The sequence below is a fragment of the Rattus norvegicus genome, chromosome 1 (genome assembly GCF_021556685.1).
Source record: "Rattus norvegicus strain SHRSP/BbbUtx chromosome 1, alternate assembly SHRSP_T2T, whole genome shotgun sequence".
NCBI lineage: Eukaryota > Metazoa > Chordata > Mammalia > Rodentia > Muridae > Rattus > Rattus norvegicus.
This window is the reverse complement of record NC_141534.1, coordinates 24,354,376-24,372,931: the sequence shown is the minus strand read 5'-3', so window position 1 is coordinate 24,372,931 and position 18,556 is coordinate 24,354,376. Positions and strand designations below refer to the sequence as shown.

The 18,556-nt window shown below is 45.2% G+C and overlaps 2 long non-coding RNA genes and 1 other non-coding gene across 5 annotated transcripts in view; 2 read left to right on the top strand and 1 right to left on the bottom strand.

The window, feature by feature from the left end:
- The window catches only part of LOC120098893 (uncharacterized), a 31,880-nt gene extending 25,444 nt beyond the window's left edge, over nucleotides 1-6,436 (bottom strand). The window contains exons 1-2 of one of the 3 annotated variants that reach the window (XR_015644842.1): nucleotides 5,822-5,898; nucleotides 5,122-5,203 (exon numbers count right to left, since the gene is read on the bottom strand). This is a non-coding gene — a long non-coding RNA (uncharacterized LOC120098893). Of the gene's footprint in view, nucleotides 1-5,121; nucleotides 5,204-5,821; nucleotides 5,899-6,290 lie in introns of those variants that run through there. The other 2 variants (XR_015644846.1, XR_015644847.1) reach the window with 2 other exon arrangements.
- The window catches only part of LOC148006882 (uncharacterized), a 29,017-nt gene that overhangs the window by 4,590 nt on the left and 5,871 nt on the right, over nucleotides 1-18,556 (top strand). The gene's annotated exons all lie outside the window — the stretch shown is intronic.
- LOC120100131 (U6 spliceosomal RNA) lies at nucleotides 7,641-7,747 on the top strand. Its single transcript, XR_015656125.1, has one exon. It is a non-coding gene; the product is annotated as a U6 spliceosomal RNA (small nuclear RNA).

Sequence of the window (18,556 nt, the reverse complement as noted above, 5' to 3'; positions counted from 1 at the left end):
AAAGAGTGAAAAGCCCCATGCAGCAGTGGAGCATGCGTAGGACCTGGCCAACATTCACCAGAAAAAGGGAAAGTGGTACCTTCCCAGGTCAGGACTCACGAGCGAGCGCAGCCCAACAGAACCCTTTGTGAGCTCAGGGGCGACTGCGCTTAGGGCAGGCACAGTCATTATGGGAAAGAAAATAATGATCTCATTAAAGGGCTAAAGATCCCTCTACCTCTAGCATAGTTTGGAGCGAGCCCATCTTCCTGAGGGCTCATTCCTTGGACAGGCGACTGACCTACCCAACTTAGTTCTTTTTGTTTTTTAATGTATAGAATTATGTACTACATTAAGTCAATACATTTTTATTTAAGGGGTTTGGTTCCTTGGCTGTTCATCCAGGTCATCTGAAAATAGTCCTTTCTCAAAGGGAACCCAGTTGTGCTTTTCAGCCCTTTTTTTATCTGTACTAGGTTTAAAGAGAGGCATTGCCAACTTCTAAGTTCTTAACCAGAAGATCTGAGGATTTCTTCAATTTACTTTGGGGACCCTTCTTTATATAAATTCTTTTTTTTTTTTTCGGAGCTGAGGATGGGGACCCTTCTTTAGTGAACTTTGTAAACCTTTTCAAAGTAGGTTTCACTTGTGACACCCGACATCTGTGAAGAGCCTTCTCATATCCATTGCTGGAGGAGAGCACATATGACTTTAAAGGGACTATATCATTTCAGTCATAAAAACTAGTCAGAGTTTACTCCGACTTAGCAGCCGTAATCAACTTAGTTCCTAAGGGAGCAGATCATGTCATGTCCCACACAGGTGATCCTGTTCCTTACGGTGCCACTGTTCCTGCCTGGCACTCAGAACTCTGCAGTCCTGGGTGGGATCCTGTTAGGCTGTGTTTTCAGATCCTGGGAACTGGGACCTTCCATTCAACTTTCCCATTCATACATGTCTTAGGGCACTTCCTCACAAATACCTGTGGTCCATCTCAAGCCTTTTCCACACCATCCCCAAAGACATCCTCCTCCTATCCCAGGCTAGCCTCAACCTCCATGTGTAGCTGAGGATGGCCTTGAACTCCTGATTCTCCTGCCTCTATCTCCCAAGTGCTGAGATTTCAGGCATGCCCTACCACACCCTGTCTTATGCAGTACCAGAGACTTAATGCTTGCTAGGCTAACAGTCTACCATCTGAACTAAATCCCAATGGTCCTGACATTGGACACTTTGGGCAATTGCTTATGTAACCCTCCACTCACATCAGAACTTGCAATTGCTTCTTTAGAGCCAGTGCATCTAGATGCTCAGTTTAACACCCCCTGAGGTTTCTAAGCTACAGGACTATATAGTCAACTCAGGTAAACCTGTCCGCAAAACTAACTCTGAAAAATAAAGAAACATCTAGAACATAGCTGTAGTTTGCAAGGATCTCTGCAACTCTGTGATGTTTTCCTTTCTACTTTAAGACAGCGAGTGAACAGTAATTGGCAATACTGTCTGAAACTGCATTATAATCAACTTATTATTTTGTCTGAATCAAAAGGATCACGCAGCTTTCAAGGTGGAGACAGGATGGATAAGAGTTCAGGGTTGGGGTTGGGGATTTAGCTCAGTGGTAGGCTTCTACACTTAGGTCCTCATGCATGCACGACAGGCCGAGCCATCTCCACAGCCCCACGGGTCCTTCTGGTGAGGACCTTTCTTTAAAATCCCCTGCTTAACTGAAACTCTGTGGTCTCAGGGGTCACTACACAGTCTAAAAACCCTTTCAAACAAGACAGAATAAGAAATGTAGCAGCCTAGAAAAATAAATCATAAAAGTCGAGCATTTCGTAGCCATCTGAATCAATGGAGAAAGATTGGCTTTACAGCCAGCAAGAAAGAGTACGAACAATTTAAACGCATCTCCAACTTGTCCCCTCAGCGTGTCCTAAAAATTCAGCCACCTTTCAGAGAATTACAGACTCTTCTGCAGGGAGTCGCTGTGCTGGCACCTAAGGAACAGGTTTGTCCACCACATATCAAAGAAAGGATCTCACAAAGGGCCTCAGGAGGGCACGGGATGGCTCCAGAGGAACAGCAAGCCAGCAGGGTTTCAGTGGCTCTTATAACACCACTAATAGGAGTTATTTTTACAGGAGGCTGCCTCTAGTCAAACATATGCTCCTGGCTTTCGCTTTAAAAGAAACATGCCAGACTCTGAGCTTACCCTTTAATTGCCTTATACGCAATAGAAAAGATTTTCTGCGTAACCAGCAAGCCAGAATAGCAACTTGGAAGCCAAGAATTCCTTGGAAAGTTCACTGGGAGGTGGGGCCGAAAGCCTCTCAGAGAAGACAAGAGGTACGGGAGGGATCTTTTCGAGGTCAGATGCACAGAAAGGTATGCTGTCTACCTTTCTTTGACAAAGGATTCTGGGTGTTCTCAGAGAGAGAGAGAGAGAGAGAGAGAGAGAGAGAGAGAGAGAGAGAGGCTCTGAAGATGTGGCAGCCTCCAGTGAGAGTGAGTCACCGTTTGTACAACTCTACGGTGTTTGCAGCCCGCCCCGCTCGAGTTCACAGTTTTTGTTTTCTTGGTATGATAATTAGTTGTTGGCACTATGGGTGTACCTCCTAAGTGAAGAGAAAAGAAAAATATGGGCACCTGTTATTTCTAGAATGAGTAGTGCTCTATGCATGGTATTGAGGTAAGCGTCTGCTCAGAGTCCAAGTGTTGGCCAGCACAGGGCCACGCAGCTCAAGGCTCTGTAGTGTCTTCTTGCTACGTTTATACCAGAAACAGATCCCCTAGAGACTGCAAGATGGTTCTGGGGTACTACAGTGCAATGGTCTGCATGTTGGTCTTCTAGACCTCAGAATCCAACAATCACACCCCTCTATTTGTCGGGTTTATTGGCTGGTTTTGATTTTTTACAAATGGGTATCATTATGTTTCACAGGCCAGCTTTAAATTTGGGTCCTTCTCTTTTGGTAAAAACGAGCCAGTATGGTATATTATGGCACAAAAGCTCATACTTGGACCCAAAATTGTGCAGCAGATATTTCTGTGCCTGACCCTTGTCCCTAGCTATTTTCGTGCATGACCAGTCTTCCAAACACCTGCCTATTCACATTTCTCTCACCCTCATTTTCTCTATGCCTGATGGCCGTGTTATGCATATTCTCATTTGACACACCAGAAGCTCCAGAAACTGAACGTCCCACCTCTATGTGGCTTTCAGCCTGACCCTGACAGGAATCGGAAGCTCCAGTTTCTAGACCCTGTGTGTGGTAACTCTGAGACCTGCTAGACCAGCAGTTCTCAGCCTGCTTGTCGTGTATCAGATATTTACATAATGGTTCATAATTGTATCAAAATTACAGTTATGAAGGAGCAAAAAGAAAGTAATTTTATGGTTGGGAGGTCACTCCAACATGAGGAACTGTATTAAAGGGTCGTGGCACTAGGACGGTTGAGAACTGCTGTGCTAAACATTTCCCCCTAACTGTTGTTACCCACCTTACTAGCTCACCTTTTACTAATGTCTCTTTTCCCTCCTTCCTTCCCATATCTGATATTTCTTGAACTTATTCACAGACACTTATGCCCTGTGGCCTGGTCTGATTTTGATATCCAAGTACAAAGTAAACTGTCAGTTTATAGCCAAAATGTGGGGGGGGGCTTGGGGGAGGGAGAGAAGTGCCTATGTATGGGCACGTTCTTACATATGAGCACATGCCAAGGTGACTATGTGGAACCAGAGGACAACTTGTGAGTGTCAACTCTCTCCTTCCACCACGTGATCAAACTCACGTCCTCAGGCTTAGCAGCGTATGTTTTTACCCACTGAGCCATCTTGCTGACCCTAGCCAATGCAATTCTAAGAAATTCTTATTACCTCTCAGCTAGGGGCTGTTCTCAAAAGTACAAGAAGGATTTTAGAATCTTCCACGGTCATAACCACCTGCAGAGCTGCTTCACTGTCGGCCAAGGCCTTCCTTAGGTCAACCTCCACCTTCCTATTCTCGCCCTTACCCTTTGCCTTGCTCCTCCCCCATCGTGTTCTCCAACGGTGTTGAATCCCTTCAACCAGACACTTGGGAGCTCCTTACCTCATGCTATCCCTCTGCCTGGAACATTCCCCTTCTTCCTTCTGTCGATTTGGCTCACATATATGACTTCTCCACTTTCAGCTTAAATATCACTTCCTGTGGAGAGGCCTTATCTAACACCCAGGCGAGGATTACAATCCTATTATTTGCTGTCGAGAATAATGCTTGTCACGGCTCTTGGCACCTCTTGCTGTAACTCCCTGCTACGTACATGAGCCCACCTCACTCTTAATTCCCAGTCATAATCTTCCATTCTTTGAGGGCAGGAACTCAATCTACATTCCTCTCTACTAGAACCCCAAGAACGAGAGGCTAGGGCTCGTCATGTTGAGCATCCAATAAGGCCGTGTCAACTGAAATGTAGGTTTAATTTACTCAGCACCAAACTCAGTGAAAAAGAGAATCTTGGAATAAATTTAAGACAAAGTTTCCCAGTACTGGCTCTGCTTGTACCTGCAAGATAAAGACCCCCTTCCACATCCCCTTGAAACCTAGGAGGAAGAGTGTCAAAGATGGGGCTTCCCGCAGCTAAGAAGAGCTTTGTAGTCTCTCACCCATGTTGGGGTGTGGGGGCAATCACTATTAACCCAAAAAAATACATAAACTGGGCAATGCTGCATTCAAATAGCCCAGCCCGGTACTTGAACAATAAAAGGTTGAAGTGTGGAGAAGAATAAGCAATAAATTATTAATTGTCAAGAAGAGAACTGGGCACAAAGCCCAACGTAGCTTCTGTGAGGTTCAGGGTTTGATCCTTGGTTCCAAGGAAGATGGTGGGGAGAAGGGGTCTGAGAGAGAGAAGAGAAAGGAAGGAACTTGGAAAAGTTAGTGGTATACACTAGGGCTCGGACCCCAGAGACTTGTGCATACCAGGCAACCACTGGATCTCTACCAGTTGAGACACACCCACAGGCCCTAACCAGTTCCTTTTCTCTTTGCTCACAGACACATACTCTTCCACATGTCAATCAACAGGTACCCATGTTTGCCTGGACCCAGAACTCCCCAACCCCTCCTTCAGTTTAGCTCATCAACGTTTACTCACTCATTGATGGAGGCTCAGCCCCAGCCCAAGCTCTCCATGTTCAGCCTGGATTCCTTTCAGCTCTCGCTGTCTCTGTTTTCCCCTTCGGTAGATTTATAATTTGATTTTGTTATTGTTGTTTGAGATTGGCCTCACTATGTAGCCCCGTCCAGCCTTGGGATGACATGCGTGAGCCATGGTAGCTGGCCAACATTTATTCGTTGAGAGCATTTGTTTGCTGCTCTCCCCCAGCCTGGCTTGGAATCACTTCAGGGACACTCTGAGGACAAGCTCCATTTCACCAGCATCTCTAGCCCCTTCACGATGAGCTTTGACTAGTCAACAAATCTTTGCTCAAATATGCTAAAGATCGTAGTCAGCTTTTGGGAAACCTAATCTCTGCTGGAATGCTGGAAAGGCACCTTTTAAACAGCCTGCTGATAACTGTTTTCCTATCAAATTCTAACTTTAAAAAATGTTTTGCCATGTAGCCTTTAAGGGCAGTCAATAAATTCGCAGTTTCAGGGGGTGGGGGAGATAGCCCAGAGTCTCCTTTTCAGGGCTATTACCATAGACAACCCTCCTGATGGTAGGAACCGGAGCATCGGCCACTAGCTAGAAAGGGAAGCACCACAGGCATTGTAGACAAATCTTGTTGCTCCCAGAGTTCTCACCTGTTGGGCCATTTCCCCATCTAAGTAACAGGCCTGTCCTCCCTTACCTTCTGATATGAAAAAACAAGATCTTTTTCCTGAGGCTGACTAGGTGCTGTCCTTCATTAAGATGAACGCCATCTGCATTCAGGCACTGGAATTTGTTTCTGAGGGAGGAGGCATCCAAGAGGTCCCTTCATGCTCCGCCCTGGCGCCTGCCCTGAGAGCACAGAGGCCAGCATGTCTGCACCCAGCCAGGAAAGGGCAGGGCAGCCAGCACCAGCTTGGGACAGCAGCAGGATGCTCAGCCCATTCCAGGCCCCACTGCAGGCCCTAGGGACCAGAAGCTCTGACACCACCGTGCTTGTCCCGGGCCTTTGGCACAGCTTGAGGTCTGTTGGTTCTGGACTTAGCCTTGTAGAAACCTGGCACACGGCCCACAGCCTGTGCACTACAATAACTCTAGTGATTGTTCTGGAACAACACGCTGCACAGCTACGGGGTACCAACTTTTCTTACCCTGTGCAGCGTGCCTACCTGCAATCTGTTTGAAATAATGCCTCCCATCTGGTGTGCAGCTCAACGGTGTGGCTGTTTCTTCTGATTCCGTCTTGATTGGGGCAGTTTTCACTGGCAGGAAGCTCTCGGGAGACCAGGCTCACTGAATTCCCTGTCACAGAGGGAGGGGAAAGGTTCACAGAAATCCAAGAAGACCCTTCTGTCCCCGCCCCCCTTGTTTTACATGTGGTAAGTGATTGGCTGCCTGAAACTCTTTGGTGGTGTGCTTGCCTACGGGTTGTTTAAGGGAGTGGAGCCACTTTTCCTAAGTCTGTGCTGTGGGTGGGATTCTGCAGTGATGAACCTGCCCCGAGCTACCCATGGTCCTGTAAGTAACCCCAATAATTTCATCGGTTTGCCAAAATGGACTTGTATGAAATCATTCCTTGGTCTATAGTATCCTCCCTTCCGGGGTTTTCCAGGAAAAAAAAATCCCAAGACAAGCTGCGTTAGATGAATACCTTCAACTCGAGGCTTGAGTGGCTCAGAAACCATAAGAGATCGGCTTGCAGCTTATCTGGTAGAAAGCTTTTTCGGCATGTATAAGACCCTGCGTTCAGTCCCTAGCACCTCAGAAAAGCAGCAGAGTTAGTGCGTGCCTGTAATTCCAGCACTCAGGAAGCAGGAGAAGGATCAGAAGGTCGAGGTCGTCCTTGGCTACCAGATGATTCTCAAAGTAAACGAAGTTAACCTTGGCAGTAATGACAGCATTTCCGATCTAACTCCTTTATCCCCACCAAGGGCTTTCTAAGAAGATGCCCTCCTCTTACTGATGAGGAAATGGAGATGAAGAGAGACAGGGATGGGAAGGTTTGTCCTGCCCTGTGGTTTGGATCTATCCAGGACACGCAGACATACACTGTGAAGGCTTCTGGGAAAAAAGGTTGTAGGGGAAAACAGAACTCCTGCGGAGCCCACTATGGGACTTACCCAAGTTTCAAACATACTGGACTGGGTGACTGCTAATTTAACTAAAAGATAAGGATTAGTTGGCAAAAAGGGGACAGGGGAAGTCAGGGGGTGGCCTTATAAGATGAAGGGGGCTTAGAGTCAGGGTGACAGTTTTTCTTTTTGGTTTTCTGTGCTTTGCTGGAGGGACAGACTATGGTGATAGTTTTAACTCTTTGCAAAAGAAGCATTCAGACGGTTTCCTGATGGTACCAGGACTATGGCCCCAGGTGGAGACTCACTGTTTTTACTTTTGTTTATTCCTCATACCAAACCCTTGCTATGTAGCCCAGGCTGGCCTGGACATCACAATAGTCCTAATCCAGCCTCCTAAGTGCTGGCAAAAGCAAGTTTGGTACGTAATCTTAAATGAAGAGTAGAGTGCTCGCTTCGGCAGCACATATACTAAAATTGGAACGATACAGAGAAGATTAGCATGGCCCCTGCGCAAGGATGACACGCAAATTCGTGAAGCGTTCCATATTTAAAAAAAAAAAAAAATGAAGAGTAGATTCAGGTTTGTCTTGAGTCATTGGCTGCCCTAAATCAGCTCTTATAAATCAGCTCAGAGCCTTTGCTCTGCCTTTCTGTCCCCCAACTACCCATGTGACTCCTTCCATTGCCCTTTTCCTTCTCAGCCACCTCTACAGAGAAGCCTTCTCTGACCATCCCCTTGACGTGAGTATTCCCTCCATCTGCCCAGCCCCACCCCCACGCCCATCCCACTTCCTTACTCTCTGCGGTCAACTGTATTTCACATCTACTTATTTCGTTCTGTGTCTTTCCCCTAAAATATAAATGGGAAGACGGATTTTTTTTGTCTTTGATCTAACTGCTAAAATATCTACACAGTAACAAGAACGTAATTAACGCAGTGACTGTCAACTTGACAGACTCTAGAATCACCATGGAGACAAAGATCTGGGGATGTCAGTGAGGGATTTTTCTAGTTAACTAGGTTAACTGGAAAAAATATTTTCTAGGTTAACTGAGGTGGGAAGAGAAAGTGAGTCCCACCATTCAGCTCTCTTGGCTTCCTGACTGCAGATGTGAGCAGCCACCTCAAGCTCTTGAGGTCAAGGCTTCCTCCTTTGATGAACACCGAGTTATAAGCTAAAACAAACACTTCTCCTTTTTCGTTTCTTTTGTGAGGTGGTTGATGCTAACAATTTGAAAACTAACCAATACAGTAGTCATTCGGTAAGCAAGTCTTGGAAAGGGCGTTGGATAGATGGATGGATGATCACGTTTGCCATAAAGTCTAAGTTGGATGGAATCTAACACACACAATACATGTTCAGGAGTAAGCAATGTATGAGCTAATTTCTTATTCCTCTATCTGGTTCTTGGCAACCGTTAAACTGTCCTCTGTGCAGGCCAACACCACCATTTCAATCCTAGAAGGCACAGTTGAACATATCGACACTTTCTCGGGTGTCCAGGATGACTCTATAAGCCTTCGGAGTAATCTAAAAGAAGAGAATCTTCTAGCTTGGTTGAAAAGGATGAAAATGGCCATTGAATCGGTGTCTATGTTGAATCTTAAGACTTCCTTTGGAAGTGAACACAGTATCTACCCTCAATGGTTGGATTTTGTATACAAGTCAACAGTTTGTCTGTCAACTGTCCTTCTTATACATTTAAGAAGCAGGATCAGAGCTGGAGAGTTGGCTCAGAAATTAAGAACACTAGCTGATCTTCAAAGGACCTGTGTCTGATTCTCGGCATCCACATGATAGTTCAGGAAATCTAATGCTGTCTTCTGACCCTACAAACACCAGGCATACATGTGGTGTGCAGACATATGTGCTGGCAAAAAACTAATACACATAAAATAATAAAATGCACAGAGTGTCTTAGTCACTTTTCTATTGCTGTGAAAAGACGCCATGACCAAGGCAACCTACAGAAGAAAGCATTGAATTGGGGGCTTCCTTACAGTTTAGAGGGTGAGTTTATGACCACTGTGGCAAGGAGCGTCAAGCAGGCAGAAACAGCATTGAAACAGTAGCTGAGAACTGACATCTGAGCCACTGTCACAGGGTGGAGAGATAGAGAATGCACTAACTGGATATGGCATGAACTGTTGAAACCTCAAAGCCCATCCCTCGTGACATGTCTCCTTCAACATAGGCACACCTCCTAATCCTTCCCAAACAGTTTCACCAATTGAGAACAAAGCATTCAAATACATAAGCCTTGTAGGGGAGGGAGGGTCTCATTCAAACCACCACATAAATCTAAGAGTAATTTTAAAGATCTAGTTGAACTTGACTTGGTGGATCATGCCTGAAATCACAGCCCTTTGTAGAGGCTGTGGCAGGAAGACTGTCGCAAGCTCAAGGTCAGCCTGAGCCCCACAATGAGTTCCATGCCAGCTTGGCTACAGGGTCTCTGAAACTACCTCCAGACAAACAATCAAATAAACACAATTCAGTTTTGAAGAGTAGGAAGATTGTGAGTTTGAACCCAACTTGGGCTACACAGTAAGATCTTGCCTCAAAAAAACGAACAAAAAAGCCAGTTGAAACAACCCATTCATGCTAATTCCATAATTGCAATTTTCTGTATGTACCAGGGATGGTTGGGCCACCAAGGTCCTCACTCAAATAAGAATCCCCACTTTGTTCTGTGGGGCCCCACGTGATCAATGGCTCTTGCATGACACCCCTCTTCTCATAAGATGCCCATACACGTAGAAGGCAGATGTATGGGAGGTTAACTCTCAATGATAGTGAGTCCTGTGCAGTGGTGACAGAAGGTGAGCTGCTGTTTAAGCCTCCTCACTCGGCAGCCCTTGGACTTGTAAGTCCAAGGTGTATCCACTGGACACCAACCTGTGCCAGAGCTCTTTCTGCTCAGATTTCTTGTCTAGGAATTCCTGCCAACTCCCCTCCTGCTCTTCCTTCCCAAGTTCTTGTGATTGTGAGCTTCTCCTCTCCTGTTTCTATGCCCAAGTCTACAAAGAACGAAACAAACTGCTGTTCCTTGCGCCCTCAACTCTTCCAGTTAGGATGTGGTTTTCAGCAAGCCTTTGCTTCTGCTTCTCCATGGCTGCAGGAGAGAAAATTGCTGGAGGGAAGGATGTACTTAGAAACTACGCAGATATATTTCAAACTGTACCCTCCCCATGCTGAGTGAAATCCTATACATGCTTACCCTGAGACCATCTGTGCTGGTTAGATATATGTCAGCTTAACACAAACTATAGTCGTCAGAGAGTAGGGGACCTTGAGTAAGAAAATGCCTCCCTAAGATTGGGCTGTGAGCCAACCTGTAGAGCATTTTCTTAATTAGTGACTGATGTAGGAAGAGCCCAGCCCATTGTGGGTGGTGCCATCCCTGGGCTGGTGGTCCTGGGTTTTATAAGAAAGCAGGCTGAGCAAGCCATGTGGAGCAAGCCAATAAGCCGCACCCCTCCAAGGCCTCAGCACCAGCTCCTGCCTCCAGGTTCCTGCCCTGCTTGAGCTCCCATCCTGACTTCTTTCAGTGATAAACTACAATGTGGAAGTGTAAGCCCAATAAATCCTTTCCTCCCCAACTTGCTTTTTGGCCGTGGTGTTTCATCACAGCAATAGTAACCCTAATGAAGACACCATCTTCCTCCATTGTGGGGCAGTGGACTGTGCTACCAGACAGAAGGACTGGTCAGGTCGAGTGAGCCCAAACCCTGTGAAACTCAGAATTGAGCACAGTAGGCATGGTGCCAGCCCCCTCTGCCAAACTCTACCTGCTCTGGAACATGTAACCATGACACCCCACTGAGAGGACCATGACAATCAGTCACATAGCATAAAAACCTGAAGTTCTCCATGCTAATAAGGTATCTAGAGAGGCCCCGAGTATTTAGCCAACGAGCTTCGATCCTGGGCATCCCTTCCCACAAAAGGTATTGAATCCCTGGTTCGCCCTGAGTAAGGTGTATGTATTTACATCGGCCATCAAACAAAGCAGTTTGGACAAGCAAGGACCATCTCTTCATCGTTGTAAAGAGCTGAGTAAAGCATATTTGCCTTCTTTGGTGTAGGTGGGCATAAATCATTCAGGTGAGGGCACAATAGAACACGAAGTTCCCTGGCATAATGGGAGGCCGGGGCAGGAGGATTTCCAGAGTACATAGGAAATACATAAAAAAAAAAAATTCCTATCTCAAACAAACTATCAGGAAGACAGACAAGGAGAAGTGTCACTCTTATTAAAAGGAATTGCCTCATGCCTTGCTACCTTCTAACCCAAATTAAAATGTCTTCTTGGGTCATGTGTGTTTAGCATTCTGAGAAGAACACAATTGCCTTCAGTGTGCCCTATGGAGACTTTAAACTGTTTCAATCTCATGATTGAATAGGTCAGTTTCTCACCATAAATCTGCCTGGGCTTGGTGGCAAAGGCCTGGAATCTTAGCCAGTTGGGGGCTATGGCAGAAGGATCACCAAGTTCAAGTTCAGCTTGATCTACACAATGAGTTCAAGGCCAGTCTGGATAATTTAGTGAGACCATAGTCAAAAGTAAATATAGGAATATAGGGTGTGGGGTGTAGCTCATTGGTAGAGTGCTTACCTAGCATGTGAAAGACTCTGTGTGTATGAGTGTGTGTGTGTGTGTGTGTGTGTGTGTGTGTGTCTTTGTGTGTGTGTATGTGTGTTCTATTGACTCTTCTCTTCTGGAGAAACCTAACATTGAATGGACTTTCAAAGTCTTGTGTTGCCTGGTGTGATGGTTTACACCTGTAATCCTAGCAACCTGAAGACTCAGGCAGGAATATTGTAAACTTGAGACTATGAGCTACACTGCAAAACCTGGACTCAAAACAAGATGTGGTCATTTGAATTAGAATGTTCCTCCATAGTCTCAGGCATTTGAATTCTTGATCTCCAATTGTTGGTATTGTTTGAGTAGACTTTAGGACCTGTAGCCTTGCTGCAAGAAGAATGTCACTAGGATCTAACTTTGAGGTTTTAAAAGCTTCACACCATTCCCAATTCACTCATTGCTACTCATTGTGGTTTCTGATTCAATCTCTCAGCTTGCTGATCCAGTTATCATGCCTGACTGCTGTCACACTTCCTGCTGTGGATCTGTAAGCCCCCACCCCAAAACAAACAAGCAAACCTTCTTTTTATAAGTTGCGTGGACACACACACAGACAGACACACACACACATACACACACACATGCGCGCACATGCGCCTTGTTTATTATCACAGAACAATCCTGATTTATAGACCATCAAGATGTTGTTACTCTGTAGGTAACCTGTAGGTATCTCTGTGTCAGACCCTCCTGGGCTCCCTCAGTGTTTGACCCCTGCTGAGCCTTGCTGAAGCAAGCCTTTTGTTCCTAACAAAGGAACATTGTGACTTTCTGTTTGGCCTGGGCTGTACACTTGGGCGGTAACACTGTTAAGTCGGTTCCTGTTTTTTGTTCCTGTGTTTTGTTCCTGAGGGTGTAAGCCTGTTTTTCCACTGTACTTCCTGGAATTTTCCACCTGGTGGACTTGGGATATATATTCTATGAACCTCAGTGAAAGCTTTGGCATTCTCGTAACATGAATGACCTGAATATGTGTTTTTTCTTAAACCTCGAAGGCCTACTCCCTGTTCTCGGTACTGTGGCGGCATGGGCACTGACACCTCTGTAGGTAAGGACACCTACTGTCAAATCACAAGACTTGAGTTCAAGCCCTAGGACATAACCACTCCCATAGGTTGACCTCTGACCTCCACATCCATGCAGTGATGCTCCTGTACAAACACGCACATGAACAAACACAAAACAGACAAATAAAAATGTTTTTTAGGGGTTGGGGATTTAGCTCAGTGGTAGAGCGCTTGCCTAGGAAGCGCAAGGCCCTGGGTTCGGTCCCCAGCTCCGAAAAAAAAAAAATGTTTTTTAAATAGAGAAAAAAAATTGCTAAGTACAACTTTTAAAAAGCAAAGAAGAGAAAATTCTGGAAAAACGTTCATATGGATGATGAGATATGACTGTTAGCGGTGTTCTAAATCCTTTATATGAATGACTTAGAACAGTCCTTATAATACGTCCTCCACATAATCTACAGGAGTGCAGAAAACATCCGTGTATAACACAAAGAATGTGCACAAAGAGGAAAGGAAAACCAGCATCAGAAGAGAATGACCTTTTCAGTTAGCAAATGTGACAAGGACATGGAGCCTTGTACGGAGCCACACACATCCTGACATCCCTGCTAAGCCCCCTCGCCTTCCCTGCTGCATGCTGCGTGCCCACTGCCTGTGACCAGGAGGACCACATGGAGAGCAGCAACAGGGAGAGCAGCCCGCAGCTGGTGCTTAACATAGAGCTGCCTGCCGAGCAGATGTTGGGTGAAACCATGACCTCAACTGTAACACTTGGCGGCTGCTATTGATAACTGTCATGCATTGTAAACTAAATTTGGCTCTTTTCATATACATATGGCATATGTATATGCACCAATAAGAATCTGAATGACACCGAAAATAGTCATTGACTTGGGGAACAGCTCTGAATTGTCCCATGGCATTGGAAGTGTGGTAAGTGTCACCATCTGAGACTTTCTCTTACTTTCTCATATAGACTCACATACACAGATTTCTGGGCCTGAGGATGCCCCAATCCAGGCTACACTACATAGCAAAGCTTATCAGTCAAAACTGCTTATCAGTCAAAGGACCTGGACTCAATGAAACTGTAACTTATCTGAAATTGGCTCCATATACTCCAGCTATTTCTTTTCTTTCTTTTATCTTTTTTGGTGAGGAATGTGAAAGAAAAAGCTACTTTATCATACCCCAGAGTTATAAGAAAGTCTGAAAGAGTCTTCAAAGGCTAAATTCAACCTGCAAGTCAAATATACTCTTTAATGAACCGTGGAGGTTTAGCAGTGTCTTAGTTACTTAAGGTTTTACTGCTGTGAACAGACACCATGACCAAGGCCAAGTCTTTTAAGGACAATATTTAATTGGGGTTGGCTTAGAGGTTTAGAGGTTTGGTCAATTATCATCAAGGCAGGAGCATGGCAGCATCCAGGCAGGCATGGGGTAGAAGGAGTTGAGAATTCTATATCTTGTTCTGAAGGCAAATAGAAGACTGGTTTCTAGGCAGCTAGGATGGGGGACTTAAAGCCCACACCCACAGTGACACGCCTACTTCAACAGGGCCACCTCACTTGCCACTCCCTGGGCCAAGCATATTCAAACCACCACAAGCAGCTTCTCTTGGAATGGCAGGGACCTGGCACCAGTATGATACCAGCCCAAGCTGAGTGACAGCTCCCTTTTCAAGATCACCACCTTTGCCTCAGTTGCTCTCCTTTGATAACCCAGTTGGAGCATCAATGAAATGAAGGACTAGAAGGAGAAACTATCTAGTAAGCCTCAAAACACTGACCGCCTGGGGCTGCAGAGCTGGCTCAGTGGGTCTGAGTGTGGCTTGTTGCTCTTGCAGAGGACCTGAGTTCAGTGCCAGCACTTGCATCAGCCTGTAACTTGAGCTGCAGAGGGATCAGATGCCTCTAGCCACTGAGGGCATCTGCATTCATGTACAAGTAGGCAAAGATACTACAAAATACCAACTACGTGGTCACTGTGGCTCTCCTTAACGTTGCTCCTATAGCATGTCATATAATTGCACTCACAACTATCTTCTCTTTCCAGTTCCTCCGACAATAAGCAGATGACTCATTGGACTTACAGCTGAGAAAAACAAATTCAAAAGGGGGAAGGGTATATTGACCAGCAGTTCAGAGGTTTCATTCTAAAGTTGATTGGGCTGTGTTGAGACCAGAGGGATGCAGATGAGTATGACTATGTGACAGGGGCCACTCAGCTGGTATGAAGGAAACAAAAACATCAGAAAGGTGCCTACTTCCTGTAGCTAGACTCTACCTTCAAAACTTTCCATTGATCTCAATAACGCCCGGAAGTTGGGTTTATCAGTAGATTAGCCTATTGGTTATATTAGTGTCCTTGCAGCTGAATAACAGGTCTTTGACAGGATTATTTTGTTCTGTTTTGGTTTTTGGTAGGAGGGAGACCTCATATCCAAAACATAACAGACAGAATCTATTTCTAGTTCCATTTTCCAAGGAGGAAAACCACAGGGAAGATTTTCAGGGAATTTGCATAGCATCATTGACAGCAGTAGATAGCAGGGCCAGGAACTGAAGTATCTAACGCCAGAGTCTAGCTTCCAGGCACAACTTCCATACCTCCACAGTTAAATTTTCAGTTTTTGAAGGGTATTAGGTGGGGTGTGTTGAATAGGAATGGTCCCCACAGACTCATGTGTTTGAATGCTTGGCCCATAGGGAATGGCATTATTAGGAGGTGTGGCCTTGTTGGAGGAGGTGTATCATTGTGGGGACAGGCTTTGAGCTCTTATATATGCTCAGGCTCCACCCTGTGTAGACATAGTCTCCTTCTGCTGCCTGCAGATCAAGATGTAGAACTCCCAGTTCCTTGTCCAGCACCACGTCTGCCTAGATGCTGTCATGCTTCCTGCCATGATGATAATGGACTAAACCTCGGAAACTATAACCCAGCCTGTAGGATGATGTCATTATGCAAGTGAAGGCAGGCACAAGATAGAATGAGGCCTGTCATTGGACGAGAAGGAAGGATGGGTGGGAGAAGTTTTAGAGAGGAGGAAGAGACTGAAGAGGGAGGAGGGCAGCCGAGAGAACATGGAGGTGGATGTTAAGATCCCTCTCTGCACATTTACAGGTTGTTATGAATATTCCTAAGGGATGGATGTGTGGAGTATTTTGTGTATCTAGATGAGCAAACTGTATGTTATCTAGGTGAGCATTATATCTTGTCAATTGGATTAGAGGTTATTGTGTTGTGTGTTCTTTCATGTGGCGATTTAATTGAGTTCAAGAGACTATGTGGTGGCAGGACACTAAGCTGCTACAGAATTGGGATGTGTATGTCTGGCGTAGTGGCCACCTGCCTTGGGAACTAGATAAGTAGAGAGATTGTTGCCAGGCTCAGAGTAGCCATCGGCAGTGTGATATGGGATGGAGCTAAGCGGATGAGACACGCTTTGCTGACTGAGATGAAAATATGTAACCAATGCCATGAGGCCCCATGGTTCTGGATCTAGTAAGGGGTAAAAGAAGCATTATTTTAATTTTGCAACCCCAGTGCCAATTAAATATTTTCCTTTATCAGAGTTGCCTTGGTCACAGTGTCTCTTATAGCAATAAAACACTAACTAAGACCCTGAAGTTACACCTACAATTCTAGCTGTGTAAGAGTCTAAGGTGGGAAGATTGTTTGAGTCTAAGAATTTGAGACTAGCTGAGGTTACATAGTAAGACTCCATCTCTAATTTTTTTCAACTAAAATTCGTATTTGGAGGCCTTTAATCTCAGCACTTGGAAATCAGAGGCAGGCAGATCTCTGAATTTGAGGCCAGCCTCGTCTACAGAGCAAGGTCCAGGACAGCCAGGGCTACATGAGAAACCCTGTCTCAAAACAAAACAAAGCAATTCATATCGGATAAAATTATTCTGCATCCCGAAATCTGAAGGTCTTGGTGACTCTGACCTCCTGAATGCACCGTGTTTCCCATCCCCACAATCATGCTCATCACATAACTCTGAAATTTCTAGGTAAATTTCCTGTCTACCTCAGAAGCAAGGAAGAGTGTCATTTGCCAGCATGCCGCACACAGCACACACCGTGTGTGCATAAAGAACAAGACAGATGCTTTTGAATGCTCTATCTGTATCCTCAGGCCAAGGGGTTATCTTATTAGAACTGGAGAGTACAGCAGCCTATTGAAGAGTCTTGTTGCCTCTGGACTTGTCTCTCCATAGCAACGCTCCCCTCTACCAATGCAGATAACATTCTACTCTCAGAGATGCGGGGATTTAATGAGAAAATTCTTCTGAAGAGCCCGACACTGAACAGGACTCACAATAGAGTGTGTGCCATTTTGACACTTGAATATTTCATGTAATATCCTTCTTACAAAGGCACTCCCAGACCCAACCTAAGCTCCTGCCTCCAGCATGAGCACGTGGCTCTTGTCTCATCTCCGACCTGTGTCGGTCCATCTGGCGTAAGTGGGAGAGTGCCAGAAGCAGCGGGGTAATAAATAGGTCGCAACTCTCAAGAGCAGAAACCAAACTTGGTGTCTTGGAGTGCAAGGTGAAGGAGGCGTGCTGCTCCAAATATGAACACATTTGGAGCCTTCGAAGTTTGCAGCAACTTTGTATCTTTTCAAAAGGTAAAACTTAAAGCAATTCTGACCTCCAGATGGCTGCTTTATTTTAACATCTCCAGATTCCTGTGTAATCTGGGTCAGCAGCCCAATGACTGTTCTGTCCAGCATCCAAGAGTTAGTCAAAGGCCTTCCTCCCTTCTAATCTTTGAGGACTATCCGGAGCCACTGGTCAACAAACAGCTCCTACAGATGTTTTCAGATATCAGCAACAGCCATGCAGGGTACCAGGCTCTCTCTTCTCAGTTTCTCTTTTGTATAGAGTTTTGTGTTGCCCGGCTTGGTCACTATGTAAGAGAGGATGGTCTTGAACTCTTGACTGTCACACCTCTGCCTTCCAAGAGCTGAGACAATAAACATGCGACTCCATACTTTGTTTATTTGAGACTGGGGATTGAACCTAATGCGTCATGTGCGCTAGCTAGGTAAGCCATTATCTCCTCTCTAAAGATGGAGAGCCTATCTGGAAGGCTTAAACAATGTGCTGTGTACATAGAAGGCTTCTAGTGAAGACATTTTCAGACCCCATGAATTATCACACTCAGCCATTAAACTATACGTATGGCTCCTAGTCTGAGAAGTCACTGCATGATGATAATTACAGGGCTGACTTAAATATGCATATTAAATCATTGAGATAAAGGGATAAAACTCTTGACTCTTATTTAGACTATTTCTCCTTCCTCACCCACACAGTAGTGGACTATTTGTAGCAAACTGAATAAATGCAGCTTGGCTTGTGTATCATGAGAAATGAAGGGATGTGAGACCTTCCCTTTTTCCTGAAGACTTCATAAAGAATGGCTTCCAAAAACACATACATGTGTATTAAACTTAGAAAACCTTTTAATGGTCCATTTCATTATAAAAACAGGACACATTTGGAGGCCCAGGAGATGACTCAGGGATTAAGAGTGCTTGCTCCTTTTTCAGAGGACCAAAGATGGGTTCCCAGCATGCTCGGTGGCTCACAACTGCCTCTAACTCTAGCTTTAAGGAATCCAATGCCTTCTTCTGGATTTGGTTTTTGTTGTTGTTTGTTTGTTTGTTTGTTTGTTTTTGTAGGTACC